The sequence below is a fragment of the Mauremys mutica genome, chromosome 4 (genome assembly GCF_020497125.1).
Source record: "Mauremys mutica isolate MM-2020 ecotype Southern chromosome 4, ASM2049712v1, whole genome shotgun sequence".
Lineage (NCBI taxonomy): Eukaryota > Metazoa > Chordata > Testudines > Geoemydidae > Mauremys > Mauremys mutica.
The window spans coordinates 77,177,114-77,192,028 of NC_059075.1; the positions used below are offsets into that span (position 1 = coordinate 77,177,114).

The 14,915-nt window shown below is 41.1% G+C and overlaps 1 long non-coding RNA gene across 1 annotated transcript in view; it reads left to right on the plus strand.

Moving 5' to 3' along the window:
- Positions 1-7,308: 7,308 nt before the first annotated feature.
- Positions 7,309-14,915, plus strand: part of LOC123370250 — an 87,023-nt gene continuing 79,416 nt past the window's right edge. Inside the window, exon 1 of the long non-coding RNA XR_006579328.1 lies at positions 7,309-7,414. This is a non-coding gene — a long non-coding RNA (uncharacterized LOC123370250). The remainder of the gene's footprint in view (positions 7,415-14,915) is intronic.

Here is a 14,915-nt window from a genome sequence, read left to right on the forward strand (position 1 = left end):
CTCTATGCTGCAGGAGTGGAGAGTCCAACTTAGTTCTTTGTTCAAAAGGAAAGTCAAAAGAGTTTGCTAAGCCTTCCACAGTTATTAGGGGAGAGAAGCGTTCTCCGAGTTTTAGAAATCTCTCTTAAAAGTCCTTTGTTTCAGTTTCAAAGGCAGTTTAATTACAAAGAAAAGCTTGAATTCTCCCTTGAGGGGATAGTATTTTTTATAGCCATAATAATCTTTTTAATGTAGCAATCCTCTTGCAAATAAGAAATCTTCCTGTTTTTGGAGCACATTTGATACTTATTGAAATCTGTGCCCACTCCCACAGGGCTATTCATGAATGAAGATAGATATATTCATGAGGCCTGACATCTGTTATAATTGTATATTTACAGTTTGGACTTCCCATACTTGTCCTCAAGAGATATTGGAGAATGCTGACATAGTCTTTATACCAGTTGCAGATGGATGGAGAATTTTTTTTCTTCTAGGCAATTACCTATTACATCCATAAGAAACCCAAGAGCAAAATTATGGTTGTTTTAACAATGAAATGGTTCATCTTGAATACTTTGCTTCAGCTGTTTCTCTGTCACTGTACTACCTAATGCTCATCGCACATTGAACTGTATCCAACACTTCTCTGGAAATGCTTGGTTTCTCTGATTATGATGTGGGAAAGACTAATTCTACTGAATGCTTGAAATAATGGTGTTACCATTTTCAGAACCAAGTGGAATGTTAATCCTCCTTTCAAGGCCAAACCTCATGTGAGTTAACATCAGGAGCAATGTATAGTCACTAGCCTTTTATCTCGTATGCAATAGGATTTGTTTGGGTTTTTTTTGTTTGCCTAATTGCTACCCTTTACATGATATCTAGCTTATCAATTTTGGCATGTCTGTTTCAGAGCTTGGGACAAGCATCCAGAATTCAGACAGTTCTCTGAACATCTGTGCTCTAGGAAAACCGAGTTGAAATTTCTCAAAACCTGTCATTCTTGTAAGACTTTTTGGTTTCATCTGGGTTGAAAGTACATAGGCTGACTTTGATCTTCATCTCCCCTTGAAAACCATGGGGGGCCTTATTCTCTGTTGTCCAACCCCTTCTGCAGTCATGTAGACCTGTGTAAGGTGAGTGCAAGGTAGAAGTAAAATGATGCTATTCCGAAATGGTAGCATGTCACACTCTGCACAGATTAAAATGACAAGACTACCAAAGTACAAGTTAGTGGAGAATTTGGCCCTGGGAGTTAAGGGAGCTAACCAACACACAAGGTCAGACCACATTATGGGGATGTCGGGACTAGGTGTTAGATGGGGTTTTCATTGAGTTAAACTAATTTGACTTAAATAACTTGACTGGAAAAAAGCAACTTTTAATAAGACCTTATTAGAACATACCCAGTGTACCATGGAGATAGTACATTATTTCCATTTCCTAGCCTGGCCTGAAAAATAATGTAGCAAAAAGATATATGATCCACAACAAATGTTCAGGTTTTAGGAAGAAGCCTTCAATGATTGGGGAAAAGATGTGGCTTTATTTTTATAACACACAGCTTCACCCTTCTCTCATTTCATGGCCTCCCTCTCAAATCTATTTTAATCTTTAAAGCTGAAGCTATGCAGCTACCTTGACAACAATAAAAAAAGGAAAATGTAATTAAAAAATGAAATTGCTGGGATTGCTACAGCAATGAAGTTCCTGGCTGCAAGCCTTGTTCTTCTGTGCACATTTGTAAAATTGTAACTTTATTAAATTTTGTGAATGGGTGCCATGCCTTTATGCCAAGCACTCTGAAGTTCATAACATTTTCCTTTCATCGGCTTCTCTATTGTGGAATTTATCTTCAGAGGAGCCTCCAAAACTGTCTCCATAAAGTGTGTGCTTGCTCTACATAGTACGTGCAAACAGGTACTTATGAATATAACTGTCATATTATGCTCAATGGTTTTGCACACATTAGAAGTTTCACTTAAAAGGTTAAAGTTCTCTGAATCTTCTATTAATCCATAGAACTAATAGTGTATGAGCAGCAGTACTGATTGGTTCTAAAAGACCTGATTAGAGCTGGTTGGATCATTTCTGGTGAAATTTCATTTAGCCAAAATATGCTGGTTTGTCAAAACCAAATTGTTTCATGGAAACCTATCTTTTTTTCATTGGACGGGGGTGGAGGAGAAATAGGGAGATAGAGCTGTCTCACAGTTTGTAGCCTGATGATTAGGGGACAGGCCTGGAAAGTGGGAGATCAGATTCAAGTCCTTGATTTACCTGATTTAGACAATCTGGGATGGAAAACAATGCTCAGGATCAGACAGAGTAGGGATTCAAACTTGGGTCTCTCACATCCTGGCTAGCCTCTCAAACCTCATTTCTCCTCCCTTCCTGAATTGAAAAGCTAAGGTTTCACTCTGAAAAAGGAAATCTTCAATAAAATAGAATTGTCAGTGTTTGAAAGGTTTTGTTTTAATTCCAGTGCATAATGAAAACAAATTTTGATGCTTCAAAATTTAACAGAAAACAGAATTGTCATCAACCAGTTAGCTCTAGACATGATGTCTCAAGGCTGAATGCCTTTAGGGTTATGAGATGGAAGTATTGTCTCTGGGCCCAATGCTGAGTCTTACATTTAGAGTAAATTATAAACCTGTCTACTAAGAACTAGGATTTGAAGACATCAACTCATTTCACATATATTGCTAAACAGCCATCAATGAGTTTAAAACAGACTCAATGAGATTTAGATTTAGGAGACTTTTAATGTATGGTGGTGGTAAGTCGTCCTCCCTTAGGATATTTGCTTTCATCCATAACTAAAGCCGCCAATTCTTCAAAAAGGGTGTTTTAACCACCTGTTCATTTCTGATCTGTGAATAACAACAAAGTGCCCATTTATCTGTTGATTTGTGACGTGGAGGGTAAGCCCATTGAGACCCAGGGAGCCCTCCATGCAAACACCACACCATGAGTCATATCAGGTCTAACACCATTGTCCCAACATACTGTTGTCATAACTTGTCCTAAAGGTGTCATGTAAGAGATGATATGCAAACCGGTAACCTACTGGTCATTAATATTGTGTGTGTATGGGTGGTGCATAAAGAATTAAAGATGTGTGATGGAAATATGTTCTTAAAAGGTGTTATGCGCTGCTTGCAAAAGCTACACCTTTCCTAGACAAAAGGATGTTGTTTAGCCTGTTTTCCTGTCTCTCCAATGTAAATTGAGTCAGATATACTTTGCATTGTCCTCTGAGGTTATTTACATACAAGGTAAACTAAGTAATCATGCTATATGAGCAGGTAGTGGGGATTGGACTGCTTACTGATCATGACAGGATCTGACAGAGACAATAGACTTTGGGATATACAAGCAAAGGCAGAAAACCATTCTGGCATCCATTACTGAGGGAAAGATAGGGTACAGCAGCCTTTGAAGCTGGGTCCTCTTAACCTGGAAGGCAAAATTTGCTGGAGACTTAGGACTTGTCTACACTTACCAGGGAATCAATGCATCAGCGGTCGATTTAGTGGGTCTAAGGAAGACCGGCTAAATTGACTGCAGATCACTCTCCCGTCAACTCCTGTACTCCAGCAGATTGAGAAGAATAAGGGGAGTCGACGGGAGACAGTCTCCCATCGACATTGCATAGTGTGGACCCTGCAGTAAGTAGATCTAACCTACGTTGACTTGTTACGTTATTCATGTAACTCAAATTGCATAGCTTAGATTGACTTTTCCCTGTAGTGTAGACAAGGCTTTGTCTACAAGTGAGAAACCTACTAAGACAAAGATTGTAATTTGCTCAAATTTTTAGACCCTAGAACGTGTGCTTTGATTTTGTTTTAATAATAAGACATATGGTTGCATTTACTCATTTCTTACATCTCGGTTCTTTGTGAATATACTTACTCCTGGTTTATTACAAAACCATCTCCATGCTATATATTAAACTGAATGGTAAAATTCTCTGCTCAACTAACATGCTGGTGTGTGCTCTGTTTCTTTGGAGGCAACAAACTTGATGACTTCTATGAATATCCAGTGAGAGGGATTGGACACTGCTGAGGAGACAGTTTTGCAGAGATTCAGGACTGGAAGGGCTCTGGTGTCACCATGCAAGAAATAATCAGGCTGGTGGAAGTCAGGGTGAGGCTACTGTGCTTTGAGAAGGCTGCTGGTGTCAGGGCTCTCATACAAAGCTGCACAGCAAAGAAGCACCCAGGGTTATCAGCAAGGAGGTGACATAACTCATTAGCGATCTGGGTGAACTCCCAAAGCTTCCCACCAATATGGTGAATAAGGAGGGGTGAAAAAAAGGAAACACATTTAATCAAAGAGGGCCTTTGATTTTCAGTTTAAAGCTGGATGAGAAAGCAAACTGTGTAGGTGAATTTATCCTTTGTATATAGGGAAAGCTGATGAATAGGACAATACTTTGTTTACAGTGAACAAGGAATGGCCTGAGCTTACAATGTGTAGAGTATGTTAAACCAGATTTTCAGGCTGCATTTCCACAAGCGTCTTAATATTTCTAGACTAACAGACGTTTTGCAGCATGAGCTTTCGTGGGTGAATACCCACTTCTTCGGATGCATCCGAAGAAGTGGGTATTCACCCACAAAAGCTCATGCTGCAAAACGTCTGTTAGTCTATAAGGTGCCACAGGATTCTTTGCTGCTTCTACAGAACCAGACTAACATGGCTACCCCTCTGATACTTAATATTTTTAAGGATTTTTAGATGTTTTTTCAAGCTTATTTTCCAGAAGTTAGTATTTTTTATCTGTACTTATCCACTCTATAGTATATGGTAATTATGATGGCTAAGTTTTTAATGTAGATGTCTTAGATTTGATTTCCAAAGTAGCTTTTTTTGGCAGAAAGTTTTCACTAGTCAGCAAGACATTTAGCATTGTATTTGGTGCATAATGTGTGGAGGTGTGAGACTGGTACAGAAATGGTGCACCCTCTCTCCCAGAGAATAGAAATATAAGTAATCAAATGCTAAATGAACAGAAGGGGGTGAAGGAAAGGTGGGCATCCATAGGAGAAGGAGTAAGAGAGAAGAGAGACATTTTTAGATAAAAGGGACAGGGCACGAGGGGAGAAGCAACTAGTTGTGAAAGGGCAGACAGAGGGATGAGGCTGGCAGAGATAAGTTTTTAGGGTAGGAAGAATAGGTAGGCAGCTTAGAAATGAGGTAAAAGTTGGAGCAGGAGTGCAGCTTTAGAAGAATGGGGGAGTGGGAACAACAATGTGAAACCCCAGCTACCTGAAATGTTCTTTGCGTATAGCCAGAAACAAACCAAAGTCCTCATTTGCTATTAAGTTAAAACCAGACCCACAAATTAGAGGCAAGTCAGCTGTTAATGGAAACCCAGTGCATGGCCTTTTCAGCCTACAGCAATGCAGATGTCTGAATTTGGCAGCAATAGAGATTTGTGACTGCAGAAAATTGGGGCAGGAGACCTGCCAGCCACCCTGAAAGTGAAGGTATGTGCTCCTTTTTGACTCCAGATCTCTACATCATCTCTCTTTAGTTGCTCCCTCATGCTACCAATTTAGGCCATGTCACACTCTCCAGGTTCATTTAGGCGGTCTCCCTGGATACTAAATTACAGCAGTGTATTTCAGAAAAAGAAGCTGTCTTTCCAGTAATTCTAATGCTGGGGGGGAGGCATGTTTCAGGAATTCATTACCATACTGAATCCTTTTCACAAAAGACACTGAAAATCAATTACCACAGAGGGGTATGATAAGGGAAAGAACCTTAAGCCTGGATGAAACCTTAACACTTTAAAGATGAACATTAAGAATCAAACATCAAAATAATGGAGTTTGCCAAATCCCCGTACAAAGGGAGACATTGTTCAACTGACACTGTTGCTGATCTGGCATCATATATGCAGTGGAGTAAGGTTTGCTTTTTCTTGTGACTCACCAGCAAAATGTAGCTCTGGAGGGAAATTTAGGCCTTATCCAAAGTCCTCTGAAGTCAATGGGAAAAAAAATCTGCTAATTTCAGGGGCTTTGGATCAGGGCCTAATTTTGCTCAGGTATAAAACATTACTTTTTTGCTTCTCAGATCTGAAGCTGAAAGCACATAACTAATAAAATAAAATATGCCTAAAATACACTGTTTTCACAAATGTTCTTGACCGTAAGCTCATTTAACAGAATATAGAATGGAAACAAAACCAAAGGGGATTTGAACAAAAAGTATTGGGTTTTTTGTTTGTTTTGTTTTGTTTTTTAAATTTGCTTTAATTGCCCAGGTCTGCTAATGACTAGCTCTGGTGATGCACCCCTCAGTGTTGCTAGAATATTATTTGAATTCCATGAACATATAGGAACCCCATGAACCGAAGTCCTAAATGTGGTATGCATAGTGGAAACATAGATTAGAAGCTCTTTGAGGCAGAGACCTTTTTATAAGTATAAGACACCAGTACATTTGGATAAAACAAACCAATGGGGTGCATAGTATGATAGGCAATAGCTTCAGTATAATAGGACAACATAACGTTTCTGGAACTTCTAAAACTAATAGGATCATAATGTGTGTTTAGATTTCCCGCCCCCACACACACACTTTTCTTGAGCCTGATGATGTTCTACCCACACTCACTGATAAAATAAGAGGAAGCAGTAAGGGGAGTTTACCTACGTTAGGGTGATGACATCTTATGCAATACTTTGCAGTTGTTTTTTAAAACTTTCCAAATCCAAGAGGGGAAACTACAGAGCATTCTAGAAATGTGTGTAATAGCTGCTGCTAACTAAGTAGAGAGAAATTGTTTGTGTGCAAAAGTTATTACTCTCACATCAGGCCTCTTGTGGGAAAGAGGTTCCAGCCTGAGATAAATATAGTCCCAAAACAAGCAATACTGATCATATTCTATTTTTCCTAGATATTAGCTCTAGCATTTTTTCCTCAGCTGATATGTTTTTCAGTGGGCAAATCCCAGTGTTGTCCTTTCCAACAGAACAAACAGTGTTTCTGGCAAGGCAGCCAAGTTGGACAATGAAGCCTGTGCTCCTTTTAATGGAACTCATGCAATACCATCCAACAAGATAACCTATGTGTCTAGATAGTGACCCATTATCAGCTCTCACACTCACTTCGTTCTCCGTCATGTTACTTTCTCACATTTCTGTGGGTAAACGGTGATGAAGTGTATAGACCTGTGCTGCAAGAGTGACAATGGGGTTAACGGACAAAGCAGCTACTGACCCACCTGCAGCTAATTATTTAACCAGCAACAGCTGGAGCCAAAGGCTGCAGCTCAGGCAGAGAGGAGCTATTGCCAGTTAACTTGAGGAGCTCTTAGCAGTGACTGCAAACTGAAAGAAAGCAGTGCAAGAAGCCAAACCTCTAAGGACAAAACACTGGAATCAGCTGCTCTTTGAGGCAGATAAAGGTAGGAAATATCCCAAGGAAGCAGCTGTGAGTCTGAGGGAGAAGATCTTAGTTGCTTAATAGAAGGTTGCTGGGTTGGGATTCAGAGCAGATGGAGGGTCTGGCTTTCCACAACTTACAATCAAGGAAGGGAACGAAAAGCTCTCCTGGCACAATGGCTGTCTGAGCTCAAAGTGAGGCTGAAACGCTGACACAAGGTCACTGGACTGCTTGATTCTATTACTGTAGAAGGAGTAAGGGATGTGGCTATAGGGATGAGTTTGGACAAGGGGCAAACCACCACAGGCTTGGAATTGCTCTTTACAAGGGGTGCTTGAATCTAAAAGACTGATACAACACACCTAGCCCATGAGTAAACCTTCTAAAGTAATACACCATCAGCTTAATTAGCTGTTCATCTTTCCAAGGCAGACAATCATGTGGGTTGCTGTGTAAATGTCTTTTTTCAAAGGAGACCTCACATTTGTTATGTATCAATATTACAAATCCACTGATGCTTTCTATAAAAGTAAGAATTTGTCCCTTTGACTGGAATTTTATACTTTCCACACTGCTGTGTAGAATCATTATGTTGCAGCTCTTGCAGCCCTCAATCCCAGAGGTGGCTGTGTTTTTTGAGTTTTTGTTTTTTTTTATTTATTTATAATACACAAATAACAATGCACTATTGGGAACACACAACAACATAGGGTAAGATCCACACTGGGGGGTAGGGGTGGGGAGCTAAAGAACTGAGGAAGAATGAGAGGTTTCTTGGTAAATGGGAGGGCAGTTTTGCCTTCCAGTGAGAGACTCAAGAAACATGATCCCTAGTCCTCAAATCATTCTTGTGGTTGTTCTCTGAATCCTCTCCAATTTCTCATCAGACTTTCAAAAAGGAGATAGGAAAAATTTAGAGAAGGTTCAGAGAAGAGCCACAAGAATGATCTGAACACGAGAAAACCTTCCTTAAAGTGAGGTCAATCTGTTTAGTTTATTGAAGAGAAGGTTAAAAGGTGACTTGATCATGGTCTAGATGTACCTACACAAGGAGAAGATTTCCAGATTAAGGCACAACAATATTTAGTGGCTGAAAGTTGAAACTAAACAATCTCAGACTTAAAACAACAGATTTTCATAGTGAGTGTAATTAACCATTGGAACAATTTACTGAAGGATACAGGAGCTTCTCCATCACCCAAAGTCTTTAAATTGAGATTGGATATCTTTTTTTAAAAGATATGCTGTAGCTCAACCAGAAATTGTCAGGCTTGATGCAAGAATCACTGGGTGAAATTCTATGGCCTATGTTGTGTAGACTGGATAATGAAAGTGGTCTCTCTGGACTTAATGCCTATGAAACTGAAAAGCAAAGCTGTTGACGTAAGGGGAAAAAAAGTAAATGGAAGGAGGAGACAAAGCATTAAGGAGGGAGGATTACATAAATGCTATTTTCTCTTCCATGCATATTCTCTCTCACTCCTACTAATATGCAGCACATACCTTACATATCCTATTATTCATACACAGTGATTCATCATATCTCATACACATAGGTTTCCAGGTAAGATTTAGAATCTTATGATTCTTCTTGACAAGGTTGTTTGAGGGGAACTTAAATCCCAAAGCCAACAGGCCCTGAATATTTCTGTCTTCTTTCTCTAGCAGAATGTCTGTAGCTATTGCTTTCCTTTCTGAAGTTATATATATTTCCCCTCCTTAAATTGCATGATCAATGCTGCTCATTATTCTGACATTAAGGAAATGAAAATGCAAAAGCCTGGTCTGGTGCAGAGCAACAGTGCAACTTTTGGGGGGGGGGGTTGGTTTGAAGAAAGCATTAACTTTATTCTTAATTGATTGTGGCTGATTGAAATAATTTCCAGGAAGTGGCTTGTAACCTGCATAAAATCTATAGTTAAACTGGATGATATCAGATAAATGAAAGACACTGTTTAAGGTTTGCTAATGGTGTCCGTTTTATAAAGGGAAAATAGTGATGTGTGTTTCTAATGCCATAACGATGTATCATTTTGGGAGATAAAGATAATTTTGATTGTCACTATCCTCTTCACACTTTTAAGGAAACCATTTAAATGAAGTGTTTAAACAAACATTTTATGATCCTAGGATTGGGGTTTTGATGACATGCAGTATCAAATATAACAGCCTTTCAAAACCCTTATGCTTTTAGTGTAACATTTGTCCTTGTGCAAGGGGCCATCGTGGGGCATATGAAACACTTTAGTTCCATTTATGTTCTGTTTTGATGATTTAAGTGGAATTTAATTAATGCTATACAGACCTTTTGCTGGCCCTCTGCAACATGGTGAATTCCATCTTACTCCTTAGGGCACTGAGCCGTTTCCAGGGTGGATGACAATTGGATTCTAGACTTCTTTTTTTTTCCCCCTCCATAGGGGTTTGGGTTGCTGGTCAGGCAAAATGTGCTAACCTTGGGGTCATGGAGGATTTACAGCATCTTGGAGGCAGGCCGAGGCAGGGATCTTTCCTCCTTGCTAAACACACTCAGGTGCTTGGTACTGTACATGCATTATGCAGCATATGATCCTATCCAGAGGAGCTTACAGCCTCAAAACTATAAAAAGATGAGACCAGTTCCATTAAAAAGTCTGAGGAACATGACAACTTTATTTTAAATCTTAAAAAATGTTGGGATGGGGAGGGCAATTGGCCAAGGTTAGTGTCTGTAGATGGAATCAAATAAGTGGGTGGCTTCAGGAAGGAATTGAATGAGGAGGAGGCTGGTGCTTTATAGCCTGAGCTGGGGAGGGTGTTTTCTACAGGAAGGTGGCATAGAAGAAATAATAGAGGCGTGTGGGGGATGGGGATGGAGGGTTCTCATTACTGTGAGAGTGAAGGAGTGTGGGAGAGGGAGGGCAAACATATTAGGAGTAGAGATCTGAGATGTAGGCCAAGGTGGGGATATGCAGAGATTTGAAGGTGATGATAAGAAGTTTGAGCTTGATATGGATGAGGATGAACCAGTGCATGGACTCAAGGAGAGAAGAGTAACATGGTCTGACTGGCAGGCAAGGAAGTGCACAATAGCAGCTGTGTTTTGGAAGAAGGGAGCTCCAACTTGCGTTGTATCTCTACTGCTAGAAACCCTCCTTGACCTCTTGGATATTCAATCCCAGCTCACTTACCTTCCGGCTGCTAGGTATGATTCAGGTGGGAACACACTTAGGGGAAGTGTTTGGTAAGGTAAAGTGAATATCTGGGGAGACAGGAACTGCCGGAAGAGTCAGGTTGATGTAAAATTACTCTCAAGAAATTAAGGAAGATGAAAGTAGCTAGGAAGAAGTTTGTTCTCTTGTCAGGCCTGATCAGTGGTTTGAGATGGTAGGGGTAGCTTCAATTTCATAAATTCTACTCTATGTAGTGTAGGTTTAATCACTACAGTGGAGTGGGTTTTAATTGGTCAGCTGGTGAATGCACCTAAAGCACTGATGTATTTCATGCAAATGACTGGGTGCTAGGCCCCCTCCCACTCCACCTTCACCTGCATCTTTGATTTGAGACAATGTTAAAAGAAAAAAAGCAGAACAAGAGGATTTGTGAGCAACACTGAAGAAGCTCCTTATTTTATAAGCTTGAGATACCGGTATATTGTGCATGCCTCTTTTACGATACTGTTGTATTTTCAAGGCACTTTGTTGGATGATGAATTGCCCTGGCCATAATAAGATGGCAGATTTTTTTTTTGAACTGAGTCTTTGGCCTAACTTGAAAATTAATAGTGTGTGCAGGGAGGGGGTAGGAGGGAAGTAAACAGTTTAATTTTGTAGAATTATATTATTTTCCTGCCCCCTTTAGGATGTTAGCTTTTACACTGGGAGGAAAAAATATAGACCTTTAACATTGGTAGTTTCTGTTGAACTCCACAGCTGCTCTAAACTGTCAGCAGCCCACAGAGCTTTACAAACTGTTTCCTCTTCATCTCATGACCATTTGGCATGAACCAGTGCTAACTGTACTTCTAAAGTTGGAAGTACTGAAGGCCTTGTTCCATGACTCTCCCTCAAATAAATAAATAAATAAAACAGAAGTTATTTTATGGAACAGTCATTTAGGACAGTGGTTCTCAAAGCTGGTCCGCCGCTTGTTCAGGGAAACCCCCTGGCAGGCTGGGCTGGTTTGTTTGCCTGCCGCATCTGCAGGTTCAGCCGATCACGGCTCCCACTGGCAGCGGTTCACTGCTCTAGGCCAATGGGGGTGGTGGGAAGCGGCGGCCAGCACTTCACTCGGCCCGTGCCGCTTCCCGCAGCCCCTATTGGCCTGGAGCGGCAAACCGCGGCCAGTGGGAGGTGCGATCGGCTGAACGTGCAAACGCGGCAGGTAAACAAACTGGCCTGGCCTGCCAGGGGCTTTCTCTGAACAAGTGGCAGACTGGCTTTGAGAACAATTGATTTAGGATATATTTCCCTGATTATGGACTAAGAGGCATGACTTGCTTTCCAGTTGCTGTAATGATGCCAAAAGCAAGACAGCTGAGAAAAAAGAAGTTTCTTAGAGATTGTGAGAGGAGTGTGGGGAGGTGGACTCCTGTGAACCTAGGCACCCCTATATTTACATGCCACAGAGTACTGCAATAATATTTGTACACAATATGCCTTGTTTTCTATGAAAGCTAACATGCTGGTTATTAATATATTATAAATGCATGTATTAACATTACATGTGAAATTATGATACTGAAATGTGTTTGAACCAGGCAAGTCTTGGGAGTGGGTAAACAGGTTTTTCCAGACAAAGGAAAAGCCAATGCCAATCGTCTATCTGCCTCTATCCAAGTGCAGTCAGTCAAGTGGCCGTTCACTGACACATTGGAGGCTGCAGGGACAAACAAATTTGCATTGTAGAAAGCACCAGAATGGAAGAAACTCCATCAGATTGCATGGTGCCCCGGATGTGAGTAAAGGCACTTGGCCTTGAGAAGTATACATGGGACTATTAAAAGAGGGGCAAGGAACTCCAAGTTTTCACCAGAAACACAAAGGAACCAAGTAGTTTGTACTTCATGGGAGATCCTGACTAGTGGGGTGGTCAGCCCTCATTAAATAAACTTGGTTTACTTTTATTCTAAATCAACCCAGTGCTGTGTTTGACATGAAGTGATTAACTCTAGGTAAAGCAACAAGCTGCCGTCTGTTGGTCCCTTAAAGGAGCGAAAGCACCTTATTAGTCCTCTGAATGTCCCAGAAGAGGGCTGAACATTTCAGGGCAGAAGGTCTTGGAGAAATCTGGGACTGAGGGTGTGCTGGAGTCACTTGGCTAGCAGTAACCAAGGCAGGTGGAGAAACCAAGGCAGGGTATGTGTGTGGTGTAACAAGCAGGCTGCTACAGTCAGAGTTGCTGAACCAGGGCTGCTGCAAATGCATCTGCCCCTTACCTGTTGAGCTACTGCACCAGAGCAGTTTGAGGCATTCAAGGTTACAGGACAAGAGTGACCCAACCTCTCACTGGTCTGAATTCTACTCCCAGAGCATTCCCTTAAGGACCCCACTCCCTTAAGGACCATTTCCCCTTTCCAAAGACAAGTGAACATTTGACTCCTTACATCTGGTACTTTATCCTTCAGATGGAGCCTAGTATGATAATGACTGATCCAGTCAGCATGTCAGAACTAATTTTACACAGCCCTCCAGGCCGAACTCTGGGAAGCTACACAATGGGGCCTGAGGAGGAATCTCTAGCACAGTTGTTAATAGGGAGCATGGGCTGTAATTGTATTTGTGAATATCCCTTAACTCTTAATGCCTTCTGAAAGCACCGATGTGCTATATTCTTGAAGCAAGCAGCGTGCTGCTCTGATCTGTTACCACATGCTCCTGGATCAGAATGGTGCTAAAGAGCAATGGCAGGGAAATATGCAAGTTACAATTTCTCTCACTGAATAATAATCATGTTGAGTTATATGCACCGTAAATAATAAAAAATGCAGATTAATCTTCTGTTGATTCCTAAGTGACTCTCAGAGGCAACTCTTCCTGTGGCACAGTGTAGTCAAAGCCATTATCCTACCACACAGTGCAATAATGACAGAACACACGCAGTGTAATGTAAACTTACAACCCAGTTTTAGGCAGACACGATTAGTCTGTCATCTTTTCCAGCAGCAGCAGTGAAATAAATATAAATAACCTTATTCACATTTATTAGATGGCTTTTGCATTAGTTGAAGAAAGGGAAGTCTTGTGCCGACTTTTTTTTGTTTGGTTTGGTTTTTCTTGTCTCACTTGCTGGGGTTCAGATAAACCCAATTCACACAATCTTGAGAATGTGACCTTCAGAAGGATTTTTTTCCTCCTGCTTCTGAGTATGCATGAGAGAGTTTTGCTGTTGAAACAGATTTTTTGCAGGGAGGGTGGAGGGACAAGAAGGACCTGGATAAATAAACTTTTAGGGAATTAAGTTTGCTACACTAAAGATTGGTCCACTCATAAATGCCACATAAGCCCTTCATGTGGATTCAAAGCCAGGTCCTGTCAAAGACTGTCTATTTTAGATGCTTACACGCCCTTCATTACTACAGTAACTGAGCACCTCCCAATCTTCAGTGTATTTAACCTCACAACTCCACTCTGAGGTAGGGAAAACTTTGCATATCACAACATTGCGTGCCCATGGTCACACTGGAAATCTGTAGCAAAGCAGGGAATTGAACCACTGGGTCAGCTTATTCCCCAGTTTCACTGCTCCCATTGACTTCCTGGAGACCAGGTTATGGTGCTAAAAACTGAAATGATGGGCAGGCATTTGTCTAGGCCTTTAGCTCTGGTGTGAATTTCTCCTGTAGAGCTTCACATTCTCTTCGCTTGAAAATGTGTTGTTTAGTTATATAATCACATTGCCACGCTATCTGTGTTCGTGTGTGTACTATCTAAATTGACAGCTATGGAAACTCCAGCTTTCTGCTCACAGGATACATAAAAGAGGACAAAACATTTCCCGAATGATATGCCTTAACCTGGGGGGCAAGAGGGAAGACCCCTCTAGGCATGACAAGGGAGTTCATTCTCCAGGGGGTTGTACAGTACTAGGTCTGTGTGCTGACACTGCCAATCCATGTGCCTAAGAAATGCTATTTGTCAGTGCTCCGCTACCTCCTAGGTGGTGGAGAATTTCTCTCACTAAGAACTAGATCAGACAAGCAAGTCACTCCACCCAATCCCCAGAACATACGATGGTGTGATACATGGATCCGTTGTCATCCCATTTTCTCTTATCCCACATAATGACACCATGAATTATTCACACCACCTTCTTTGCCTGAAGCAGCCTCCTTGCTTCCCTACACGATGGAACATTTTATTTTTTCCTTCAAACCCTTCCTCAAAACTCCCATTGTTTGGCTGGCTTCCTATTACCAATCTCTACGTCAGGGCACTCTACTGCTTCTCTTGGCCTTGGCCATGCAAACAAAAAAAACCCCATAAAAATCAAGATATGAAACAGCCACTTGTATGATTTGTTTTCCTGTCAAAATAAAGCTGCCC